Here is a 27,919-nt window from a genome sequence, read left to right as displayed (position 1 = left end):
TGTTTAATAGAGAATGTAATGGAAAAATAGAACTTTAGTGACCATCCAAGAAAGATTTCATGAAAAACAGGGTGGAAAGGAGTTTGTTTGGATTTAATGTTTCCCCAGAAGCATCTCTAGTCCAAACATTACACCACAGGTCAAATGGAGGGGAGCCAGAAAGTGAAACACTTTAAAAATAACCCCTAAAAAGGAAAGTGAAAGTGGCTAGACTACTTAGAATCATAGGATAGTTTGGGTTGGAAGGGACCATAAAGACTGTATCGTTCCAACCCCCCTGCCATGGACGGGGACACCTTTCAGTACACCAGGCTGCTCAAAGCCCCATCCAATCTAGCCTTGAACACTTCTAGGAACTAGGAATTCCCAACACCTCTTGGCAACCTGTTCCATTGCCTCATCACTCTTACCAAGAATTTCTCCCTAATATTTAATCTAAACCTACCCTCTTTCAGTCTGAAGCCACTACTCCTTGTCCTGTCACAACATGTCCTTGCAAAAAGTCTCCCTCCAAGTTCCACCATTTGTGACCATAAAATGCAAATTCTGTGATAAAAAACCAAATCTGGTCTGTGGTACCATCACTGAACATCAGTAACTACTGCAACCTACACCTGGGAAGTCGAACAGAAAAATATATGTTCAGCTTGTAAAATTCTTCCTGACTGGTACTACTGCTTTTAAAGTAAGCTTATATTAAATCAGTTTGGAACTGACAGTTTAAAGTACTACAAACTGTCCTCAACCCTCCATTGGAGCGCTTTCAAGATGCCTCCTTGCAGACAGAGAAGCTCAACAAAGCTCTCACACAAGACCACCTGCCAGCAACATCAGAAAAACTGTATGGGGCAGGTGTCTTGGTAATACTTTATAGCAATAAAGTTCATCATGCCAGTCTGTTTCACACATATTAATACTCACTTTACTTAAGATGTTCCTTCCAAATGACGGAAAGTAACCTGTTCAATGTCTGATAATGCTCAGACACCGCATTGTGATTTTCAGGTAAGTACATTTCTCCTTTATAGCATTTCCCTGAATCTCAAGGTTGAAGATGCTGAGGAAAGAGAGAAGGATTATTTTGAGCACTATGGCAATGGAAAGCAGTCATGTGTTGTCCCAGTAGATTCTCACAGGCAGTCCTTGCAATTCTCTCAATGCCTGTCAAATTATCAAGATCACAAAATGCCTGTAAGGAAATTTTTCTCTCTTCTCCAGCTGCTCTTTGAGACAGAGATGTGTGCCATTTAAGGGGGAACCAGAGGATTCAGCATTAAATTGCCTGACAGACAGAGCACTTGAGGCCCATGCAAGCTAAATATCTTAATCAAGATAAGACAATTTCAAGAGAAGACAATACCAAACTTCTTGTCAAGCATGACTGAGAAAGAAATGATCTTACTAGAGGAAGAAATTACCTCAAAGGAAGCACTCAAGCAAGAAATACAAGCTGTAGAGAAAAATTCTGACACAGCCCCAGAGGATGCTGAGAAGAGCTTTGAAAAGCTAATTTCTCCTGAGGCTCAGGAAGCTGAAGGGAAACCCCCTGAGAAGTCAGGGGAGCTGTCACCTATCTACTCTGATATGTCATCTTGTAGGAAATGCTGTAGCCTGACAAGGTAGCAAAGGAAAAAAAAAAAAGAGAAAAGACTAGTTCTGTATCTTGGAATTGACCCAGAGCAGGAGACTCAGCTTGCTCCAATACTGCAAGCTGAGCACTTCAGGCTTCAGAAGTAAGCAAGCTCTGGAGAGAAACAGGCAAATGCAAACAACACTCCAGGGAAAACATGCTGATGAAAGGTATTGTGCTGCATGCTAAAAAAGAAAAAAAAGAAGAGTGCTTCAAACAGCTGAAGGTTCCACAGAGATCTGAACAAATGAAAAGTGGTAAGTACAACATGGGAGTCTTCAAAGGCTGGATTTTTATGGGACCTTCAGAAGGTCCTTTCCTGAAGACTGAGGCTCCCTCTTTGCACAGAGTCAATGACACTTCTGAGAATGTGGTCCACAGCAGCTGGCAGACTGAGCAAGAAACAAAGCAATGAGAAATGCTGAGCCCCTCAGTAACATGAAAGCCTAACAGAGGGCCACAAGGAGGTATGTCTCCACTGTGAGTGGAGACATTTCATTTCAAAAGCACTTCACTTCAAAAGTAAGCAATGTCATACCCCTTGCAATGAGATATGAGAACTAGTGCTGCCATTGACACCCTTCACACAACATCCCTCCACTGACAATTCATTTACAAGGAGGTTTGAAACCACAGCCCTCAGTTCCCAGAAGACTGAACTGACCTCTCTGTCCCTCCCAGTGAAGTAGTTCTTCTGGCTGCTCTCAGACACCAAGGGCATGTGGGGCTTGCCTCCTGCCTCTATTCACAACCAGTGGTTGATCAAGGGTCTGGAAATGAATAGCGGAACTCTCAATGTGAGCTGCTAAAGGAGATGAGTCTTGAGCAAGGCGCAGGAGAACTTTCTGTCCCAGTGGGGTCAGTGGAAGTAAGGGAGGAAATGGGAAAATTCAGTCAATTGAGGAAACCATCCTGGCCAGGAATGTCTTTGGTTTCTTAACTGCCTCACTTAAAAAGAAAAAGGAAACAAACAAACAAACAAATGAAAAGAAGATGAAGAAGGAAAAAAAAAAAAGGCAGTGGTAGAAAAGGCACAGCCAATCAATTAGTCAGTCATTTCCAGTTCAAATGTTTCCATAAGTGCTTGGCAGTGTTTTTTCTGTGTAAGGGATGTCTACTGCTGGTGAAAGATTTCTTAGATGTCAGAGAATTCCCCTTGATGACAAACTCCCCTCAGACAAGCTCCAGTCTGGGCAATTTCCCTTTGGAAGCTTTCACAACTTGTTTGTTCAAGCATTCTGAATCTTCTTAAAAGAAAAGCCAGTTGGCTATCAGTCTCATTTCCAAACCTGACTCACTGAGAGAGGCAGTGCTGAAGCGTAGGAAAATTCCTAAATTTAAGACACCAGGAGCATACTATGTACTTGACCTGAATACTTTACCTTTACAGAAAACATTTTCACAAGTCCTTGGTGTGTCTCAAAAGGGTGTACACACAAGCTGTGTTTAAGAATCATTTTATCTGTTCCCAAAATTCATTCTAATCTGGATTATAACTTGGCAACTGAAAACTGGCAATTCTTATATAGGAAAGTATATAGGTGGTAAAGTAAAGAGAAATACTGCCATCTTGTATGTTCTGATACCCTAAACTCCCCCTGAATTTCTAAAATCTAAATAATTTTATATTGTCCATTGCTTTGAATTTAGACTTCTTACAGAAAATATTGTGGATTTGTAGTCAGCCTCAGGAGCTGAAGGGGCTGATGTTTAGCTCTACTAAGCTTCCCCATCTCAGAAGAGATTTACAAGATAGGGAATTCATGACCTGGCTCTGCAAGCAGGCAACAGATTGTTCCACTTATTAAAACCATTAAGGCATATATGAACACCACAGCAGTTCTGCCCTCTTCTGCTCTGCTTTTGAATGGTTGTGTCCTTGAGATCACCTCCTGTAATTTGCATGTTAACCAAATCAGCCTTGCAGGTTTGTTGGAAATGTAGGCAGCTTTGCCAAGAAGCTAGAAGCTATTCCCCCAGTTCACATCTCTCCTTTAAGACAGCTGCCTTACAAGTCAAGCAATGCACATATGAACACAACCTTGGGACGTTATGAATCAACCTTTGGACCTTGGTACAAACTGAAGAGCAGAATACTGCTAAACTCTAATTATTAATCCAAGAGCAGAGCATATTCTCTGCCAGCATATTCACAGGCCAGCCAGCATACAAGTAGGATTATGAACAGTAATGACAAAAAGGAAAATGCTAATTATGGTACATGTCTCCATTATGAAAAAAATATCTAAAAATATCTACTCATTTATTCCCAAACTTCAGAAAGTGGTTACTATGCCAGTAACATAGGATCTTCAATCACAGCATTTGTGGCTTTGTCTTATTTTCCTTTGTTGCTTATGCCAGCAAATCACATACAAGGAGAGCTAATGAATATTCCTCATACTGGAGAATGCTCTAATGCTTTCTGAAAAAAAAAAAATCTAAATGGTGCAGTTTCTCTTTCTTTGTGTGTTTGTGTTGAGGGTTTTTTAGCTTTGAAATAGGAAGTGAAGTGCTCATCAGCTGCAAAGCGTTCCTTTAATAACAGCCATGCAACAATTACCTCTGCAATAACCATCATTATATTAAATTACATGCTACCCTTCCTCAGCTCAGTGTGAAGACTAGCTGCAGAATAAAACAAGGGAAAAAAATCTAACCCACTGAAAATCATTGTAGAGTACTGTGCCCACACCACAAAGGTAAGTATACTTCCTGCAGAGAAACTAAGTGTCAATTAAGAACTGCCTGTCTTTGTTGGAAGTCTTTAGTGAAACCTAAGTGAAGGCTCCTCACCTCTTCCAATACTCATTTCACTGTAATGATGCAGTGCTATTGCTGAAAATACATACATATTGCTGTGTAATTCAAGAGTACACAGTTATGAGGAGTCAAATAGTGAAGACAATTTTGCTTTCAGCATTTTAAAATTTTTTTATAATTTTCTTAGTAACCCAACCACTTTCATGAGGTATGTTTTACTACAGAGCAGGGATTTATAAATTCTGCTACTTTCTCTGAATAACCAGAAATAGTTTGGTTTTTCCTTGTTAATTTCAAAGATATATTTGTACTTGTTGGCTTTTAACAAACACGTGTACCATTCCTAGGCTTTAAAATGAAACTTGTTTTGTGAAGTGGCTTGTTGAAATTACATTCAAATTTTGCATTTTTTACATCTTAGCAACTTCCAGATATAATTAATTCCATTTACTAGGCACAGGTTTGTGAGTTTTTTTTTTTGTTTCGGTAGTGTCTTTTCTTAACTCTTAGCTCAAGTGACTGCCCAGGAGCTGAAAAATCAGCTGCACTCTGATTCAGTGATTAACACTGGTAGTTACAACTATGCAAAGAGAACAGGGCATTCAAAGCGAACAGGGCAATGTAAGTAAAGTCAGGCTCAGTGTAGGTAACAGCTTAGCAAAGAGTGACACAGAATGGAAAACAGGTCACAGCTATGCATGCGTTTCAGCATTCAGAAAAAAAATAAACAAACAAACAAACTCCAAGGAATTTCAAGATGCTGTGGGCAAGGCATTTTCCTTGCTGGTGGATAACTCTGTATTAAGGCCATGAGCAACCACAGTACCATGAGCAGAGGTGCAGAGGGGCTGTGCAACGGAGGTGCACACTGATGGAACTGTAGGGAAAGATAAAGAGTCCTGCTCCAGGATCTGCAGTCCCAGATCACAGCTTGAATGGCAAATGACAAATCTCCTCTGTGTCCTCAGACAAAAAAGGTTGGATGGAGGGTAGATAGCTCCCTGTCCACAGCAGCAGTCTGTCCAACACTGGGCTATGCGTTGCAGGAACATCAGGATCATCCATTTGGTTATAACTTTGTGTAGTTCTGGCTAAGCTGGACCAGTAACAATGACCATGTGGATAACCAATGTTTTCTGTAAAGACCTTTGCTGATTGACATATAATTAGGCTGTGAAGCAAGCACCAGCTGCTGAAGTTTCAATGGACAGAGTGTATTGCCAACTCTATCACAGCCAATTTGCATCTCTGAAAGCAGTCATGACTTTCTCTTTGGCTTTAACAAATCTTCTTGGACATTGGGGGAACTAGTTGAGAAAAGAGGACCACAAGCAACAAGACGATGAATATCCCTGAACTCACTCTCCTGGAATTAAAATGTTGCTATTGTTGGCACCTTTGGCAGCAATGAGATGCATCATAGGGAATCTCATTAATGTTTATAATCTCTCTATCAGTTTCTCATTAATTTCCCTTCTACTCTGCATAGTTACAAGTTTTTTAATTTCTGAGAGTGAACAGCTAACAGAGAGTCCATACTGAGAACATAAGTTTGGGGGTTTGAAAACTCTTCAAGCTCTCTTTCCAGAGAAATAACAAATAGGCATCTACTTGATTTTCATGTCAAGCATGAGAGAGACAATGTTCATCAAGGTCTCTACTGTACATTTTTTATAAAAGTAAGAATACAGTACCATATTTATGGTTCAGAGTTCCAAAGTATCCATATGATGTGATGTTTTCAAAATGCCATGTCAGGAACTACATGCTCTACTAAGCTTCCCAAATTACTCTGGAAACATCTATGATCAAATCCTTGACTTGGAACCCAGTGAGCTAAGAAGGAAAACTTTCTGTGGGAGTTTAACTCATCTGTCAACTGACAGAACATGAAGCAACATGAAACCTTTTCTGTAAATCTGCTGTTAAAATAATGAGCAGGTGCACTGAAGTCAGAGCTCTAAGGAACAAAGATAACATCTAGCAAACAGCAGGCTGTTCATGAACATCGAGGTATCTTACAGCACATCAAAGAATATCTAGATAATCCTTAACAGGATTTTATTTCAGGCCATGCAGCACACATGGCCACAATCCTTAACAAAAACACTTTTTAATCATCATGTTTATCATAGTTCCTAGACAATTTGTCGTCATTGGTTGCATCAGAAATGACATTACTGCATTTTTCTTAGGACAGAGCACAAACCCCCAGAAGATAATATACGCTAGGCTATTTCCAGTTTATTTTCTTTCTCTTGGGCAGAACTTCCAAATCCTACACTGCAAGACAGTAGGAATTTAATCATAGTACCAAACCATGTGGAAGAATCATACACAAAATTTGATTAGTAGTAGAAGTTGATTAGCACTTTCATTTGATTATTTTGCAACATCCAAAAATGAGATGAAAGGAGAAAAAAAGATAATCTTTATTCACAAACAAATCTAGAAAGGATAAATTTGAAATTTTATAAAAATAAATGATTGGATACATTATTTGGTTTGTCTCACTGCCACAGAAAGAAAAGGGAGTTGTACCACATTTGCTTTATTCTTTCATATCTTCATTGGAAGGACTCACAGGAAGCAGATACACAGAACAAGAATGACATGGACAAACAATACCATTAAAGAAACTTTCCTTGAGTTGATGCACACATTGGATGGGTGTGCATCAGGAAGGAACAGTAACACATAAGTAAAGGAAAAATAATCTGGCCTCTGCTGTCCTAAGGAGCACACCTGATGAACTGAACCTGCCCACAGTACACATCAAGCTTGTGGTTGCCTGGCATATACAAATGCACCCTGGGTGAAATCTTCGTGGATTTGATAGGATCCTATGATCTCTGAATAATTTAGGCTAGAAGGGACCTCAGAAAATCTCCAGTCCAACCTTCTGCTCAGAGTAGAATCAGGTCAGGTCAGATCAGGTGAATCTTGAAAACCTTCATGAACAAAGTCTGCATTGCCTCCCTGGAAAACCACTGCTTAACCATCCTGGTGGAGAAAACATTTCTCCTGAAATCCCCATTTCAACACGTCTTTTAACTCTTACCCTACGACTCTGCATCAGTGTGAACAGCCTGGTTCCATCTCCTCAATCACTCTGACATAAGCAGTGAGGGGCAGATGTCAGGTCCCTCAGAAGCAATCTTTTCTGAGGTGAGCAAGGCCTGGTCCCTCAGCCTCTTCAAATGGCAGGTGCACCATCATGACAGTTCTTTGCTGAACTCATTCCAGTTTATTGATGTCTTTCCCAGGCTCAAGAGACCAAAATAGGCCACAGTATCTAAATGTGCTTTCATGAGTGTTGAGGGAGATAATACCTTCCCTTGATTTACTAATTCCACTCATCTTAAAAGAGCCCAGGATGCTGTCAGCCATCTTTGCTGCCAGAACACTGCCGGCTCATATTTGCTTGCTATTTATAATATATTTACATTCCCTTTCAACACAGTTGCCCCCTCAGTCAGTCAACTATTTTGCTTCTTTTCCAGGTGCAGGACTTCACATTTGGTGAAGCTTCAGCCAGGACAGAGTTCAATTTTTTTACAGTAACCAGGAAGGCTATGTGGCCAGACCCTACTGCTACACAATACCATCTTATGCCATTTGCAATGGGCAGGACTAAGGGACTCTTTCTCATTTCAGGAATTTCAGGACAGGGAAAAGTGTGGTGCCTTTGTCTTGGTTTTTTTCACTGCAAATAGTTTCTCTGTCTTATACCTTTTGTTCTTAATATTGTTGCTGTTACTATTCATTATCTTATCTCATTGCTGTTTCCAGTAAATTGTTCTTATCTCAACCTGTAATTTTCACCTTTTTGTGCCTCCACTTCACAACTCTGTCCTGGCACCAGGAAGGGGAAGGGGAAGTGGGAATTGAGAGCAGGCAGCATCTGGTTTGGGAGATGGTGCAAGCAGCATCTTGGCTGGCCAGGGGCACTGAACTGGGAGCTGCCATTCCTAAACCACGCCAGGCCCTATTGCTTTCCTGTTGGCTCAGTCAATCCAGGTCTCCAAATGGCAACTTTGTGCACACTGACTGGTTCCCCCAGTTTGATGTCATCTGTAAACCAGATGAATGTGCACCTGGTCTCCTCGCCCAGGTCTCTGATGTTAAACAGGGCATGTCCCAACACAGACCCCGTGCTTGTCACAGGCCTCCAGGTGGAACATGACCCATTAACCACTAAGACAGTCCAGTCCAGCTTCACAGCACCATGGAACAGGATATTCCATTGCTCATACAAAACCAAGTGTGTTTACAACAGCAATATCTCAAACTGCTTTGTGGGCTACAGTAAGTTTCAAAAGGTCATTAAAAAAGTATGTTCTTATCTTATTTGAAACTGAGTCTGTGAACATTAAGAGCCACCATCTGTGCAGATAATATATAATCTTCTTTAAATTATCATTTCTCCTCATACTCCCCTCTAGGTAATATTTTCTTTTTTTATATTTAGGACATATCACCATGTCAGGAACACTCACTACAAAGGAAAAGAAAGTCAGATGCATACCACCCTTGAGCACAGGTGTTTACCATATATACCTTAACAGGCTGCTTATAAAGAAAACACAGTAAGGAAAAAATTAGGGTTTTTTCCTCACTCTACAACTCACGAAACTCATAGGCACAGGAAGTTCCAGAGGTTAAGTAAAACTGGGTTCAAAGCAGATTAGACATATTCACAGGATAAACAGTCTCCAGGGAATACAAAACAGAGATCCAAATGCAGCCTTTGGACATACTGAAGACCTACCTGTCTCCATCAGTACCCCTTACCAGCCTCTTTCAGAGAAGCAACACAGCACTAGGGTCTTCTTCCAAGCCACTCCTCAAGTCTCTCTGACAAAGAGGAAATGTTTTAAATAGGGCCTCCCATTAAAAACTGCAACAAACAAAGGTTCATGTTAAATACCCCTACCAGGCTATGTTGCAATATAAGACATAAGAAATAAATCAATTTGGAGATCCAAGTCTGCATCTGAATATGTGGACTAATTAAAAGAATGTTTGTACATCTAGAAATCTGTATCTCCATTAACAGGCTAAGTCAGCATCTTCTATGAGATAGTATCCATTCCCCAAGGAGCTGGCTAACCTGCAGAAAAAAATCTGTTATTTGTTACAGATAATAATTTTTCCACCTCTTTCTACAAAATTCCCCTTTGCTATGCTGCCTACAAAACTTCAGCAATATTCAGAGGACAGAGGTGCTGAATTCAGGGCCTACCATCATGCAGACAAATACCACTTATAAAGCACTGTGAAGCATGGTGGTTAGTTTGTTTGCTAAATAATTCAAGTGGACTAAATAAGGGTTGGGATTTCTGAGAGGCACAGCAGATATTCTGTTAGATGGCCTAAAAGAGAATTTTTTTTTTTTTTCATAGCTCAGGACACAGAATTGTTTCCTGCTAATTAGGTATGAGGCAATGAAATTGGGCAGCTTAAAATGTAATGAGAAGGAGGGGAAGGTGATGTGATATAGGATGATGAAAGTATTTGAATATCATATTATGAGATAAAAAGTTTTTATTATGAGATAAAGTATTTGTGGGGTTATTGGTACACTAATTATATTCAAAATCCAAAAGCAGGGTACATGTAATAAAAGCAGCGTTCATATAATAAAAATCAAATCCAGTGGTTTGATTTACATGGCTTATAAAAGCCCATGTATGTGGAGCTTCCTCCAAAATGGTGACTCTTACCTTTTTATCTCAACAGAACAAGGTAATCAAAAAGTAAGTATAAAAGGGATCTCAAAACACTGGTGGAGTTATGCATGTAAAGAATCTCTTCTTTGATTTTAGTAACAAAGGAACTTTCTGCTTACTTAAATGAATAACGTGCTTTTAGGTATCAAATTATTTCTTCTTTGATATGACAGTTTATGCCAAGTATGACTTGGAAGAGGAACCATCTGCAAAATGAAGATGATGCTTTTCATTTGCATAATGATCCCTGGTTAGTCCCTAAGCAAATAATAAAATGCATATAATAAAAATAACAACAAAACCACACAACTTACAGCTATGTGTCACAGCCAAAAACTAAATCTCACAACAAATAGCACTTTCCCAGCAATGCATTAGCTCCTATCATCTTCACAGTTCTATGCAGAAGAATCAGAGCTGCTCCTGTGTCCCGAACAAATGTTTCTAGGAATTATAATTGACTGATTTCTGAAATGCATTATTAATGCCATTTTTATTTTTATGAGAGGTATTTGAATAAACAATTTTTCTCACAGTTGGACTTTCTATAGGTAAGTCAGATGACAGCAGGTAATCTGCCTGAGATTTCTGGAGAAGACTTTTAGAGTTTAGGGGGAGCTGAACCCCGATGCACAGATATGCTTTATGATGTCCCAGACTTGGTTCACAAATCTGTTATTTCTGATTCATGGAACTATGGACACATTTCAGTATGATATCAAACACTGACACTGCTCCAGTGATTTCAGTGTGAAGGATCATAAGCAGTGACAGAACTATGACCTGGCTACAGGAGACTAAGTGTTATTTTCTGCTGTCATAAGAAGATAATTTTACTATATGATACGGGTTTCTTAATTGCTCCACACATTATAAATTCACATCTGACTCACCTTCAAGCCTTATCCACACCCAGGATCACAACAAATAAACAATATGTACTTGTTGTGCCTTCTATCTGGGGATCAGAGAGTACCATATCCACACTGCCATGCCTTTACTAATTAGTCAAATGTTTTCTGCATTTTACAAATTGACATGTAGAGCTACAGTACTTTTGGTTTTTGCATCTGTTTTTCCAGAAAAGTATGACTAAGTTTAACAGAAATGATGAGGTTCACAGAAGAATTACTGTGCAGAATACAGAACCATAATGTGGGAGGACATGTTAAACAGCACCTTCTAACTCCCTATTTCTCCTGTCAACCCCAGCCTTAAAATTGCATTTTCTGCCTTGGTCTTATCACTGGACCATTTTCTGTCTCTTAAGGGCAAGTATGGATTTCCTCAGCTCCATTCCTGTATGGCTACACTATGCCATGTCAGCAACTCTGCTATGAGTCTCTTCTCAGATTTTTCAGTCCTCAGATTTTCTCTGTGGGATCCCTTTGTCTTTCTAAATCATTGTATTCAGCTCTGCCCTATTCAACATTTTCTCATACCTAATCCCAGACTACAAACAGACAAGTGTGACACTAGTTGAACTCCAAGCACCAGTGTTGGTGTGTTCTAGCAGTGAGGGACCTGGGGACAGTTTACAAGCACCAAAAGGTCTCCCTGGCCAAACCTCAGGAGCACATATAAAGTGGTCTACAGGCTGGACAACTGTTTCTTGTCCAAAGTATCAGCCCAGAGACATGCTGCTTTTGACCCCATCTCACAATGGATGAGTGCTACAGCACCAGAGGGTGGCAGGCTGGATAAGGGGCCACATGTGACTAGAATTAGATGCTGAACTCCCCTGCTCTCTCTAACATTTTGCATTATCACATGCCCTTTTATTACAGACTGTTGCCCTCGCACTAGGTTCAGCTGTGTTGGAATACAGGACAGACTTATGTCTGGCTACAGTGCATCTACCAGGAGATCTTTCAGTCTTTACTAAATAGAAATATTTAATTTGTCAACCAGCAGTTTCCTCTAGAGGTTAGTGACCTCTCCTATTAAAAATATGAACCCTACATCTAATTTGAAATTTTCTGGCCTCAGATTCTAGCCACTGACTTCTGTTATGACTTCTGTTCCTATAAAAGTGACCTTTTAGTAACCCCTTATTTTCACATCATGTATTTTCTCCTCATGAAAGCACTTAAATGTTACAAATGACCAATACACTAGTTACATTTTAAGAAGAGAACTCAAATGTTAAGTTTAGCATTCTCCTTAAGTAATTGGAGGTCATGTAAAAAATATCTTGTTGTCCCTCATTTCTACATTCTCTTAATTGGAGCCAAATGTTAGAAATATCCTTAGAAAGACAGAAATAGGCAAGACATCCCTGCTTGGCCTGGTTGCACAGCATGACTCAATAGTGGCCACAGATTTGCAACAAATTCAAACTTTTTTAAAAAGGAGGAAAAAGAGCACTATTTATGCAGGCAGTGAGACAAAGTTACTCCCTGTAAATCTAGCATAGCATTGAGTACTTACAAATTATTAACTAGCATAGAAGTGAAAGAATTTATTTATAACAAAAGGAAACAAAAAATACCCCAACTGGAATAGCAAAACTATACAAAATCATAAACTACAGATTATTTAACTTGAAGTAAGAAAAAATTTAATCACATTTGAAGAGCCATAATATTTCAATGTTAGCTAGAAGAAAGGCCTTCCTCCCTTTAATGCCTAAAGACTTCATATGTTATTGCTAACCTGCTGCATTAAAAGTTCCAGAATTTATTTTTGCACTGATTTTTTTTTTCTTTTTGCAACTATAACTTAAAAAAAAACGCTTGAGAAGTTTTACTGATTATTTGTTAAATTAATTAAACATACATTTCTTCATCTTAAAAGTAGCCAGATTCAGACCTAAAATTGCAACTGAGTTTCACAGCTTTGAGAGATTGGAGACTTGAGCAGCTAGTTAGCAAATTCCCTGCCTGAGACCCTAATGCAACAGTGTATTAGCTGTTCTTCTATCCTCAGTGGTTTCCCTACAACCGGGTAACTCAAGCCTTCTCAAAGGAGATGACTGCTGGGTGCTGAGGGGAGAGCAGTGGATGTTGTTTATCAGCTTCAGCAATGCCTTTGACACTGTCTCACAACAACCTAGCAGCCCAAGGATGTGGTTTGGTCAGACAAGTGGGCAGGGGGGTAAACTGACTACAAAACAACCTGCTGAGCTTTCCAGGCTGTGGTTAGCGGCACCAAGTCTAGCAAGACACAGCTGGAGTACCCCAGCAGAAGATCCTGGGGCCAAGACAATTTAGCCTCTTCATCAATGGTGTGGATGCTGGGACAGTGGGTACCCTCAGCAAGTCCACAGATTATACAAATCTGGGAGCAGTGTCTGATGCACTAGAGCACCTTGCTGCCATCCAGAAGGATCTGGAGGATGCTGAAGTAATTGGCCAACAGAAACCTTGTGCAGCTCAACAAAATTAAATGCCACATCCTGGGCAGGAATAGTTCCAAACATCACTACAGGCTGGGAAGCAGCTCCCTAAAGAAGGAGCTGGGCATCTTGATGCACAAGCTCTGAGCCAACAATGCAATCCTGCAGCAAGCAGGCCAACAGTGTCCAGCACTGCATTAAGCAGAGCACCACCAGGAGGTCAAGGGAAGTGATCCCACCTCTCTCTCCCTGGTGAGACACAGCTGCAGGGCTGGGTCCAGTGCTGAGATCCCCAAAAAAGAGAGACATAGGCATGGTGGACTGAGTCAGCCAAAGGACCAGGAAGACTGGGAGGGCTTGGATCATCTGACAAATGAAGAGAAGGCTGAGAAAGCTGGCACTCTCAGCCTGGAGAAGCTCAAGGGCATCCTATTCAGCTACCCATTCCTCATGGAGGGGAGAAAAAAGATGGAGTCAGGCTCTTTTCAGTGGTGTCCAGTGACAGGATGAGAAGCAACAGGCAGAAAATAAAATACAGGAAACTCAATTTAAACACAAGAAAACTTCTCACTGAGAGGGTGATTGAACACTAGACCAGGCTGCTCAGAGAGGTTGTGGAGTCTCCACCCTTGGAGATGCTCAGAATCTGATGGTACACAGTACTGAGCAACATGTTCTGTCTCATTGTGATCTCAGCAGGAGGCATTAGTTTAGATTATGTCCAAGGGTCATGGCCACCCTCAATCATTCTGTGATGTTGTGACTATGCATGTGAAAATAGAAACTCTTTTCATTAGAGATATAATTTTGCCGCTCTGAGCAATCACTCGGCTTTCACTGCAAACTGTTTTTTGAAACTTTCATGATCTCTAGAATTGTTCTCTAATAAACATTTATTTTTCCATAACTCATTCCTCTATTAAGAGGAATTAAATCCTTCCAGTCTGAAAGAGCATAATATGTTTTCAGGGTGAAAAAGCAGGAAAAGGAAAATAATACAGGATGAACTTCTTATGCTAGGAGAAAATACAACTGGCTATATTTAGAGAAGACAGCAAATGGACTCTCAGAAATGGCTTTGTCAACACCTGTGATTAGTGGAAATAGTCATATGCTTGAAGTTAGGTTTGTGATTAAGAACATTGAACAAGGGTCAGAGTATCATGCAAGGAAACCCCTTGAATTCTGTTCAGCAAATGGACAAAGTTTAGAGCAACAAAATCAGCCAAACAAGCCAGACTAATATAAATGCAGCCATATCCCTGGCTGTCTTTTCACTGCTCGTCCCTACTAATAAAGATTTACTCACTAGCCCTTAAACTTACATCTTATTTACTTACAGAGTTTCTATGCCACAGACAACAATTCACAATCAGTTTGGTCTACACTCATAAAGTTCTTAGGAAATTATTTTCATTCCAAACTCCTAAATATGGACATTAGAAAAAGACACTAAGGTTCCCAGACATGTTCAGATAGAGCCCAAAAGTTTTGCTACCAGGAAACTGAGGTCACTTTCACACATACATGTGGATTTACAGTGCACATCATCCTGAGATATCCACTGATGTGCACCAGTCCTATGACAGATAGAACAGGCTGGACATGTAGGACATGCACAACACACCATAACAGAAGTACAAGTTTTTTCCTTCATTATAGGACCATCTTAGCAGAAACCGGGCACCAGGGTACCACAAGTGTAAGACACTCTAACCTCCATTGTGCTTTAAGGTCAAGAGGACTGCGGGAAGAAGAACAGGAGAGATCTAACCAGATCACTGCTGCTGACTAATAAATTAGCTTGGCAACTTGTCCTCATTTTAATTTAGATATTTTGGAGGGAAAATAAAATTGTAATTTGGGGATAAAAATTTTAGAATAAGATAGTGTTGCAAGGGATTCCCACTCTGGCTGCAGTGTGGTTTGAAGAGCTGGATGTTTAGGTTTGTTGGGTTGTTTTGGGTGTGCAAGTTGCTTTTCTCATAACTCAACACACCTGAGAGCTGTGTGTTTTATGTTGCTCAAAAAATATCACTTCCTATAAGGCTGGTGAACAAATACAACTTGACATTCAGACTGATTTTTTATCATTATCTTGAACATTTGGAGAATTCTTTTCTATTATTATATTGAATAAAAGAAATATGGGAGGAAACAATTTCTCCCTTGCTTTTTTCTCTCCTTTATACACAGAAAAACAAGGAATCCCCAAGATTATTTTGAAGTTGAACACAAAAATTTAAAAATGCAGCTGAGGTTCCTTAAAAAATACCAGTAAATTTTATAATGAAAGGACTGATCAGCCTTCCCCTTCTTCCTAGACAAAAAAAGGGCCCCAAGAGGCCTCCAGTTCCCCTTATGTTTTGGTAAATCTGAAATTCAGATAAAAAGAGAAATTCCATATTTTGGCTTTGATAAATAGATTCTATTGAAATGAGCAAATGAATCTCAGGAATGAGGAGATGCTCTGAACATTTAAGCTGCCTGCTCTAGTCTCTCAAACCTCATAAGGCATACCTAAGTTTCAAGGATTTTTTTACCAATACTGGATTTAGGAAGCTCTGATTTACTGCCGAAAAAATGCACTTCAAGTCACTTTTAAATCCTAGCATGTTGTATAATAAAAATAAAAAGCAAAGCAGCAAATACAGCTGGCAGTGCATGATTTCTGTGAGCTCCTCTGCTATTTGTATCACTCCACCACGCAGAGCTCACTCCAAATGGATGTTCTGGCAGAGGTCCCAGACACACATGCCACCAAGTCACAAGCAGCTCACCGTCACACCACTCTCGCTAATGAGAGCTACAGCAGCAGTTCAACATCTTTTCCTCTATGCAATCCTAGGATACATTCCTTATGTCCTCTCCTGCCTTCCCCAGCCAGATGGAGAACTGCTGACTGCAGGAGAAACAAGGAAGGGAGAGACGGGGAACTGCAGGCTGCCCCATGAGGAAGAGGTTGCTTTGCAAGGAAAATCATGGGGAGGGCAGCTAGCAGTGGCTGGGCAGAGGTAGCAGGAGCAGGCACCCAGATTTGACCACAGCTAGAGGAGGGTAGGCTGGCAGCCTCCACAGCTGAAGACCAGTAGTGTCTGGCCACTATTCCCACAATGCTCCTTGCTGTGTTTGCCCTCCTCCTTCATCTTCCGCAAAGAGCTGAAGACTCCCCAACTCCACCAGCCCTGCCCTCATCACCTCCTCCCAGGTGCTCCCTTTGCTCTGAAGCACACAAGGCACAACCTTCCCCAACCCCATCCCAGTATATTCCACATTCCCCAACAGACAGAGGAGTGCCCTGGCTTGGCAAGCCACTGAGCTGCATCACTGGGAAAGGAGAACAGCAAAACATTATATGGTGTGAAAAGCTGCTTGGATGAGAGGGTAGGCAGCTGGTATGTGAGATGAGGAAGATTCAGAGGGAAAAGCTGCAAAGCAAAGGTGAGTCCAGGGGAGACACTGAGTGGTAGGCACAGCAACAGCAGGAGAGAGAAAAAAGAAGACAAAGATCTTCCTTCAAAAGAGCTGGAAAGGAATATGTAGGCTTGTGACCACATTTTTCCCCAACCATCCAGGCCTGCCTTCCAGCTAAGCAAAAAATAGGGAAGCTCATTTTTTATTGTGCACAAGGAAGCTCTGGGAAGCTTCTTTTGAGAAGAGTGGCTATTCCTCATTCCAGGGACAAGAAACAGAATTTTCTTTTGCACATTGCTTCAAGCACTGAGATAATCCAGGTGCTAAGTCTCCCCCTGAAGCCTGGGAACAGCCCTAAGCATATGCAAAATACAGATAAACCGAGCAGTTAGCTCATTCCAGAAAGCAATGGAAAGGAACAGTAAAAAGATCCACCAGACTGCAGCAGCATATGTGTATGCTGGAAAGTGAAATGGATGCTTTTGGGAGTGGCCAGAAAGGATGATAGGTGAGGACAGGGGCCTTAGCCACACTCAGGTCCAATAGAAGGGACTGGGGGTTTGGAAACCACAAAGTGGAAGCATGAGCAGCTTGAGGTTTTTATGAGAAAAATCACAAAAAATGTGATGACTAGGGGGAAATGGGGAGATTTTCTAAGGAAGGCACTGAAACATATACATGACATCATTGTCTTGCTCTCCAGGCCAACAATGTAACACATGCATATGTTCTCTGTGCTGCATGCTGGGTAGCTGGGTGGGTTTGGGGGTACACTGCATCACCAAGAGGGAGGAGACACTGCTGATCAGGATCTAGCACAGCTCTCACCATCCAGCAGAAACCACCCCATTCCTGAAGTCAGATTTACCATTTTGCTAAATTAGAATTTGCACTACGTACAAGGCAAAGACTAAGGAGGATGAAGGCAGTTTCTCATTGTTTTGGGTTTTTTTTTTTGGATGCAACGTGAACTTCATTATACAACTTTAAATCAGCCTCTCATGTGCAGGAAAGGGGTCCCTCTTCCTTACAGGCCCACTAGTTGAAGTGACTGCCAGATGAACTTGTTGGCACATTCTGAGGTGCTGATGGCCATTCAGAGGATAGGTAGCATGAGAAATCACCAGGCATCTCTCAGTTATGAGATTTTGGATGGTTTATCTTACCCACCTTTGTGGCCAGCGCAGCTAAATAGGAGAAAAAGCTGTGGTGTGCTCCAAGAAAAAGGAGGCTTCAGAGGGAGAAGAGGATGACAAGCATGACACAGTCTAGTATGTGCCAGCAAAAGCAGGGACATCATAAGGGTGGCAATTTGCTGCCTTTTCCTGATGTATGTGTGAGTCCAGCAGGGCTGTGGCAACCGCAGCCAGCACCGAGTCCTGCATGAGGCACTTTTGGAGTGGTACAGCTTCAAGGATTGACCATGCCCCTCCTTTCAAGAAAGATGTTGTGCAGATTGCATGACATTTAAAACACGTTTCATAATTTCAGTTATCTACCAATAAATCATTCAAACGTGCTTTCCAAGGCAGCACAGGCATTTACCACACCTGCCTGACTTCAGCAGCACAAGTAGAGAATTCTTCTAGAGGGATCTTGGGTTTTGGTGGGGTTTTTTCTTGCTATTTTTACACATTTCAGCCAGCCAGAGACCTCTGCCTAACAGAATCATGGTATGTGAAAAAACTCTTAAGGTTTAAATAATTAATGTCAAATATTAGAAGTTTAGTTCTCAAAGGGAACCTAAAGAGAAAAGCAAAATCACAATTGATATCTCTATTAAAAGTAAGTCTGCAGTAAAAGTCCAACTCAGTTCATCCTCAGCAGGGAGAAACTGCAGGTTTGGAAGAAAAAACAACTTGCAAGTACAGGGCTTCACTCAATTATGTCTTACAATGAAGTGAAGAAATGGATGTTACTTCTGTAAATGCTACAGGGAGGGCCCTAGTCAGTCTCTGAACACAACTACTAGTGCCACCATGACAAGCAAAGGCATGCATATTGTCAGCAATGTCATTTTCTCAGCATTGAGACTATAATTTAATTTACTGTGGTTGACATAAAATAAACACCAGCTATTGAAAAGGATATTGTCTGTATCATTAGAATCCACTGAAGAAATACCACTGGAGAAAAGGAACAGCTTTGACCCAGGAAAATCCAAGTGAGAAAACAGAAAAGGAAGGCAGCAGAAAGATAAATTTTCTGGCCCATCACTCTAAAAGAACAAGCATTAAATCTTCAAATGGATTGCAGATCCTGTGTCTGGTTCTGAAGTATTCTGCAGAAATGTAGGCATTATGTACTGCTTACTTACAATTTGCTTGGCTAAAAGCACACAGCTAGTATATCCTGTGATATTGGGTCTTGAATAGCAGAAGTGTGAAATGAGTCCCAGGATACATGCCAAGAAAAGGAATAGGAAGGTATTGCTTTGGGAAGCAGCAAGTCTTAGCTTTTTGAAGGCTGTTTCAGGGAGGCAAGATACAGGCTTAAAGCAGTGGCCTGTGCATGCTGGATAAGCTGCCAAGAGCCAGGTCTGATGCAGAGGGAAAAAATCAGTCTTCTGCGGAGCTACAGAAGAGCTGAATTCACTACCAGCTGTTGTCTGGTTAGGACCTGCTTTCTCCTTAGATACTGTTAGAAAAGACCCTCTTTGCCCACATCAATAATTCTACCTCATAAAATAAACCTGGGCTATAATAAATGAAGTACCTGTTGCTGTGCACTGGCTGACTACTGGGAGTGCACTTGTGCTCTTGACTGACCACTCAATTAAGTTCAGCTCAGAGTCTTCCACCAAAGACATTATTCCCTTTTCTCAGATGGCAGAAACTATTGTAATCCCAAGAAGGATTAGCAGAGCTGCATCATTTTACATCATGTGGGAACCAGACTATTTACCTTAAACTGCATTTAGTTTCACGGCCCACTTATTTCAGCTTTTCCTAGGAGTTATTACTGTGACCCTGAAAAGAGAAGGAGAGCTACACTGGGTATTAGGACTCAACAAAATAGGTTTGGCAGCTGAGACACACATTCTGACATAACAGAGCAAGTGAAATTCAGTTCCTAAAAACTAGCTAGAATTCTGTTGATGTGATATTTTCTCATGTTTCACATTTATTAGCCTAGTTTCCTTCCCTCTTCTCTCTTTTTTTTTATTTAAAATAATTTGTGAAATAGTAGGCAATAATAATAAATTTCTATTTGCAGCCTCCAGTGACTGACAGAGGGATTGACTTCCTCATTAAGAATAAGATAGGGAAGTGCAAGCTTAAGGAAAATACTGCCATGGTTTCCTCTGAATACTGAGCACCACTGGACTTAGGCCCTGAGAGAAAACAATGAGAGTGGAGAAAATATGAAAATTGCAGAAAAGGACTAAAGACAGAATACTTCTAAGGAAACATCTAGAAAAGTGAAAGTATAAAATGAGAGAAAGATTGGCTTCTTTAATGCAGAAAATAAATAAAAAAATTATAGGAAAGAAGGAACCTTCTACTTTCATAGAAGCCAGAGAGAAAAAAAAGCCAGTATGTTTAACAAAAGAACAGCAAATGGCAACAAGCTATTACCTAATTTCTGTATCTTAAAAAAATAAATTTTAATTATTTACTTATCTCTTCCTTTTTTTGTTTTGTTAGTAAAATCACTCTCTTTCAGAGGGAAGTGTTTGTTGTTTAATGTAGTAAGAACATATCTGCAATTACTGTTTGTGGGATTTTTGCACCATGAAGTGTAATTAAACCATATTAAACAGTTTAAAAGATAACACATTGAGTAAAAAATTAGAAATCTCTGTTTCACTGCTTTCCATGCTTAAAAATAAACTCAATGAATTGATGGCTTTATGTTTTCAAATTCTAAGTAGAACATTTCTTAGTTCCAGAATTCCTAGAAAACAGTAACTAAGAAAAAAAAACTAGGAACAGCAAAAGCTCAACAAATAGCAACTGTAACTTAATAAAAATTTACTTAATTTCATACTCAGCTGCAGGAAACACCTGCAATTGTAACAGAAATTTTGGTCTCTTACTCAACTATCAGACTGAAATAGTTTATCAATACTTTAATATGTTTTTAATGTTAGTTTTGCTGGGGAGGGAGGATCATCCACTGATTATTCAAAAGCTTGAAACTTTCTATTCTACAATAAAAAAAATCCTCAGTCTTCAAAAATAATAAAAATTTAAATCTCTGACTGTGACTCCACCAACAAACAGCTTTTAATAATTTCTCACTTACTGTAATAATTTCCCACTTACTGTAAAATATTTGCATGAATGTTAAGAAATAATTCTGAAAATTTCCTTCACTTTCAGGCTCAAATGCCCAATGAGAATTTATCGTATTAGAATTAATCATATGAAAGGAATATGCTACTCTCATCTATTTCTTAGACTTTTTGAAAGATTCAGATAGTAAAAGTCAATTTACAGAAGTATCTTCACTTTTCAGGAAAATATTCTTAGAAATTGCAGCTTGTTAATACATGCAGTGGAATATTAAAATGGTTTCCTGCAGTGCTGCTATGCTGGGGGTTTTTGGTATGCACTGTAGTCAGATGTTCCTTTAATACAATAGCAAGCAGTATTAAAATTATCAACTTTTACTATGCTGTGTGCAACTGCCCAGTGTTAAATCTTTCTATTAAGCAATTCAGCAACTGGCTGGCAGGGAGGAAGACTGGCCTGGCTGAATAGAGCTTTGGCTGGAACTCAGGAAAAAAAATGAGAGTTTATGACCTTTGGAAGAAGGGGTAAGCAACTAAGGAGGATTACATGGATGTCATGAGGTTATGCAGGGAGAAATTTAGACATGTCAAAGCCCACCTAGAACTTAACCTGGACAGTGCACCCTCGGTAAGTTTGTAAACAACACCAAGTTAGACAGGAGTATTGATCGGCTGGAGGGTAGAAAGGCTCTGCAGAAGGATCTGGACACGCTGGACCAATAGGGCAAGGCTGCACTTGGGTCACAACAACCCCATCCAGTGCTACAGGCTGGGGGAAGAGTCACTGGGGAGCTGCTCAGAAGGAAAGGACCTGGGGATGCTGGTCCACAGCAGCTGAACATGAATCAGCATGTGCCCAGGTGGCCAAGAAAGCCAAGGGCATCCTGGCCTGTGTCAGCAACAGTGTGGCCAGCAGGACCAGGGCAGTGATTATCCCTTTGTACTCAGCACTTGTGAGGCCACACCTCAAATATTGTGTCCAGTTCTGAGCCCCTCACTATAGGGCAGACATTGAGGTGCTGGAGCAACCAGAGAAGGGCAATGAAGGTTAAAGATCACAAGTTTTATGAGGAACAACTAAAGGAAGTGAGGTTATTTAGCCCAGAGCAAAATGGGCTTGGAGGGGAACTTATCACTCTCTACAACTGCCTGAAGGAGGTTGCAGACAGGTGTGGGTGGGTCTCTTCTCCCAAGTAACAAGAACAAGATGAAACAGACTCACATTGCACCGGCGGAGGTTTGGATTGGATATTACAAAAAATTTCTTCACTGAAAGAGTGGGCAAGCATCTGAACAGGCTACCCTGGGAAAAGGTGGAATCAGCATCCCAGGAAGTACTAAAAAAACATGCAGATGTGGTGCTTAGGGACATCGTTTAGTGGTGTAAGCCTCACCTCACCTAGTGATGGTACTGGGTTAACAGCTGGACTTGGTGATCTTAGGGATCTTTTCTAACCTAAAAGATTCCATGATTGTATGAAAAATCTCCTAAATAAAGGTGATCATGTTGGCAAAGACTGAGTAGCAGAGGGAAAGGGAACATTAGGAAAATGGTAAAGGGGAAAAAAAAGGAACACGAGCAAGCAGGATGCTCCATTGACAGTAGAAAAGATGGAGGACAAAGAAGTCAGATTTGTACCTCAGGAAGGAGGTACACATGATGGAAGGCTGTCCTTAACAGCTGAAAACCTGTCATCTAACTGGATCTACAAATAAGAATGGCATATCAAATGGATATGGAATTTAGAGTTAGGTTTTCGAACAATACTGCCCTTAAAAGATATGGCAGCGGGCAAAGGAATGTCAGTGAGTAAAAAAAAAAAAAAGAGAAAGAAAACAGATTCAATATTATAGAGTGCAGTAATTGAGAGGAAACACAGGATTATGCCTAATCCGGTACAGGAAATGGATGTGGTTAGTGAGAAACAAGTGAAATGATTGTGTACCAATACTTAGGTCATAGAGCAGAGAAGAAAAAATGGAATTTCAATTGCTGATCCTAAATGTGAAGCAATATATTGCAGGAATAACAGAAAACACAATCAGGATTGGAGCACAACTATATTTGGGAAAGGTGAAAAAAGGAGTAAAAATGGTGGACAAGAACTGAACATGAATAATGACAATGAGATGAGAAGGAATAACATGAATAATACAAAATAATTTTAAAAGAAAGACAATGTGCAGTAGATTCTCAGTTCGTTTGAAAGAAATCTCTTCCTCTTTTCCCCCAAAGAAATTTTAACCTGACACTCAAAAGACACAATTCATAGTAGAAAACAAAACTTTAAATTATTACTTAGAAATAGCAAACCAAATGGATCTAGTAGCAGCAGGGGCTCAGTCATCTCTGGATGTGAGGTTCTATGTTTTTTATTAAAAAAAGTTAAACAAGGAGGATGATGGGTTTTCTTAAGGTTGATTTTGGGAGTAGCAAAGGTTTCTGTAAAACAACTGGATTACGCAAATAATGTGTTGTGAGACCATTAGTTGGGTTCTTTCACACTAAACAGAGAGATAATTAAAATGCTTGTAATAAAAGTTCAGGACTTCAAAGGGGGAAGTTTGATAAACTAAAATAAAATAGTTTATTGAATATTTACCTGGACTGAGGAGGTATCAGATATGAAGAACTATCTGAGGTCTTGAGGCACTGCTACAGAACTGCAACTGAAAAAGCAAGATCACGAACAAAAGGAGTGAAAGCCCAATTTATGCCACAAACTGGAAACTCATAAGCTGGAAATATCAAAGAGAAACTCATAAAATTGCACCGATAAAATCATATATATGTATGTATTATATGACACTATATCACCCTGATATAATCACAAAAGACAATAACACTGCTGAAGTGGATCAGATGTGCTTCTGCTAGGCAAAGGACACTGCAGTGCTCTTGCTGTAGAAGTCAAGAGCTCACCTCAACCACAGAGCAAAGGTTTTCATTACCCATACTAAAGGAAACAGGTCTCAAACTGGTGCAGAGCAAGTTTACCAGGGTGGTCAAAAGAACAGATAAGCTTTGCCTAGACAAGAAGAGGACTCTTGGTTAACCTTGGAAGAGGTAGACTTCTAAGAGAGCTACAAGGTTTGTTTCCATAAATATTTTGCAGAGGCAGTAAAAGAGCTATTTAAGCAAAACAACAGTGTTAACTTAAGAACAAGTGGATATAAACAGGCCACAATAAAATTCAGGCTGAAATTAGAAGAAAGCTTCTAGCCTGACTGCACAGAGATTTTGGAACATAATTTTAATGACAGCAGTGAAGACAAAGAACTTAACGGGATTTTGATCACTTTGCAAATGGCATAGCAGGAGGAGTTTGCCTGAAATAGTAAGAGAACAAATGCTAGGATCAGGAAATGTTTTCCATTCCTAATTTAAATTTAAAAAAATGTTCACTGAAACTTGGCAGAAGCTATTCAATGCTGTGTTTTAATGGCTGTCTTTGTTATTTCATGAAATGTACTTAAGAGGACTGTTAAAAGAAAAACCTTTCTGTTGAAAGACAACATGGTGTTTTTATGAAGTACAAACAATAAGTATCCTGGAATCCTAGCCAGCATACTGAAAGCCCATTAAAATAAGTTGCAGCAAATTCATTAGGAACAGTGATAACTATAAAAACAAGGCATTATTGCAACAGCCCAAAATTCACGTATTCTGGAGTTATGTATTTTGGTAAAATTGATGATAGGAAAAACCATCTGTGGTTTGGACAGTGGACTGGGAGTTAACAGTTCAGTTCCTGAACCTGACATAAACTTTAGGGAAGCCATTCATTCTGCTGCTTAATTTGCTAACTGTAAAAGTAAAATAATCATCTTCATTTCCCTTGCCTGATATATATCAAGGTCTCCACACCTGGAGATAGCGACTGTTGAGAACACCAGAGCTGGTTCTCAGATTACATTTCTCATGTTACTGTGACCAGCAAATCGATCATGCAGGATGACTTTGGCTCTGCTGGTTTATTCCCACTGTGCTGGCTTCTAGCAACAGACTGAGCAGTGTTTTTACAAGCAAAATCACACTACAACTTGGAATCCAACCACGACAGAAGTCAACCTTTCTACATCAGCCTGAAATATCAAAGCTCTGGCTTGTAAATGAATGATAAGTAAATGGAAGACAGTGCAACTATAACCACTCCTCACATGGTCAGTCACAAAATTCTCATATTAATAACTGCCAGTCTTCACATTCAAAGGTCATCAGTCACACTCTTAAGATTTAAGTAAAAAATAAAATTAACATTACCTTCATTTTTAATATATTTTCACGGAGTATACTCTATATTTTAAGACGTCTCTTTGAATGCTTGTTTTATACAACATCAGTACCTTCCACCAACATAACAAAGGGAAATGGGATGAACCCTGAGGATTTCAGTGTAAGCAGAAAACCTTGCTGAATGTCTGAAGAAGTTAACATGAAAAACAAGGATTACCACATTTGCATAAAGGTTGACTTGTTTTAGTCCATATTTTGCCATGGAAGGCCTTTCATAATTCTCTTGCTTATTATTATTTCTACAACCTAGAAGGAAAACCATTCTACGTTCTATGAACTGAACACCTACAAACTTTCATCATTTCAAAAACCCCAGCAGCTATGAATTAATAAACCCTACTTAACATGATGCAGGACAGATTGTACCTATCTGGTATGCAGAGAGCAGAGTTTTATTATCTTCCTTCTGCCAAAAAATCCAGTGAAGAGATGAAGCAGCTCTTTCGATAGATCTGGAAGACTGCCCATGTTACTCAACGATCACACCAGGGCACACATTATTTCAGGTTACTGCTCAATGGTTACATGAACAGTAGATTTCTGCAGATTAATCCCATGCAGAAAAGAAACATACAATGCTTATAGTGTGCAAATCAGAAAGCAGCCACTCACAGTGACACTGCTGGAGATTATTTTATACAAGGGACAGACAGATAGACATTGTCTTTTTGCATGTGAAGATGGTTTGTCATGCATTGCACACAGGCCACAGGAAATGCTTCAGGTCTTTGTGCAAGACAAAGATATGTAAATAACACCAAACTGACAGCTTTAGGTAGTCATGTGCCATTATTCTTTATCAGAAGCATTCTTGACTTTACAGATCCAATCCTAAAAGCAAAAAAAATTCACTTAGGTCTCCTGAACCTAGGAAGAATGCTGGTGAATGAAGAGGAAATGAAGACTAAAGAGAAAGCGTCTTCTTGCATACAGCTCTTTGTACAACTGGAATTTGCCTTTGAAGGCTGATGTTTTTATTACATGGCTCCACAGGCTGCATCCTTGGTGAGAGTATACCAATCTCTGTCCTTTAAGTCAACCATGTTTGGGAAACTGAAGTGCATCAAATGCAACTCAATGGGAAAGCAGGTCAAAAGTTAAATCTATCACAGTCTCCAGGCACCAGAGTCCAACAAGCATGTTCTCAAATTAAGGGAGAGAAAAAAATCATGAAAGGCCACACAACACCAAGATACAAACTGAAGCTCATGAAGCTTCCAAGTTCCAGCCTCCAGGAAAAGCATGGCAGATACCTCCTGCTATGGACAGGTCTTGCAGCTTTCCCTCAGCCACTGGGCTATGATCCTAATTAGAAACAAGTTGCTGAGACAGATGCACCTTGATCTACCTTCACATGACCATCCTTAGACCTCCTGGGATGAGTCCACAGAAGAGCCATAAAGATCATCACAGGACTGGAATTGTATGAAGACAGGCTGAGAGAGTTCTGTTCAGTCTGCAGAAAAGAAGGCTTTCTGGAGACCTTATAGTACCTTCCAGTACCCAAAAAGGGGCTGGAAAGGGACTTTCGGCTAGGGCACATAGTGACAGAACAAAGGGGAGAGGCTTTACACTGAAAGAGAGCAGATTTAGATTTAAGAAGATATTTACTTGCAAACACTCTTCCTAATATTTTTTTGCTCGGAAGAAATTCTTTACTCAGAGGGTAGTGAGGCACTGGAACCAGTTGCCCAGAAAAGCTGTGGGTGCCCCATCCCTGGAAGTGTTCAAGGCCAGATTGTATGGTGCTCTGAACAACTTGGTCTAGTGGAAGGTATCCCACAAGCTCTCATGGCAGAGGGGTTGGAATGAGATGACCTTTAAGGTCCCTTCCAACCCAATGGTTATTCTATGTTTTTTATGTTAGTATTTTCTCAAAGTGTGTTCACACACACACAAAAAAAATAGACACACAATATGCTTTTTCAAAGAGTCAACACATGGTTTAGTAGAAATCAGTGATAACTTCGTAAAATACTGCCAACCCTGAGGGGTTTACACAACAAAATGACAAAACAAAATAAAAATCTGGGAATAGCAGAGGCAGAAGAGGAAGTTTATTTTACAAATTTTTGACTAGCTAATTTGTTTTTCAAAGTTTGTTTCCATAATTGGTAGGGGTGATATTTTTACATTATCAAGAATTCTTTGCAGGATCCAAGCACTTTTGCCATAGGAAAATTTAAGCTCTAAAACTGCTACGAATTGCATCAGTACAGCAAGACTGGAATTTCCTTGGGTTTTTTTCTCTCTTCTGGTGTTCCTCAATATTAGCTCACATAATGAACATTTCAAATGTAAACTGAACCTGCTGATGAAAAGGATGCAGAGCTCTCCCTCCTACATCAAAACTCAGGAAAGGTTAAGGAAGAAAATCAGGGCAGTGTTTTACCTACTGAAGCATTTAGACTTCTCTCCCTCTGCTTCTATGGGGGTAACCTGAAGAAGATTCTCAAAATATTTCCTTGGTTTTGGGAAATCTCTGGAGTGCCACAACATCCCACTCTGG

General features: G+C 40.1%; 1 protein-coding gene across 3 annotated transcripts in view; it reads right to left on the bottom strand.

Moving 5' to 3' along the window:
• CRADD (CASP2 and RIPK1 domain containing adaptor with death domain) overlaps positions 1 to 27,919 on the bottom strand; it is an 80,624-nt gene that overhangs the window by 25,075 nt on the left and 27,630 nt on the right. The gene's annotated exons all lie outside the window — the stretch shown is intronic.

The sequence above is a fragment of the Passer domesticus genome, chromosome 5 (assembly GCF_036417665.1).
Source record: "Passer domesticus isolate bPasDom1 chromosome 5, bPasDom1.hap1, whole genome shotgun sequence".
In the NCBI taxonomy this organism is placed as follows: Eukaryota; Metazoa; Chordata; class Aves; order Passeriformes; family Passeridae; genus Passer; species Passer domesticus.
The sequence above is the reverse complement of the archived record's forward strand: the minus strand, read 5'-3'. Positions and strand labels throughout refer to the sequence as shown.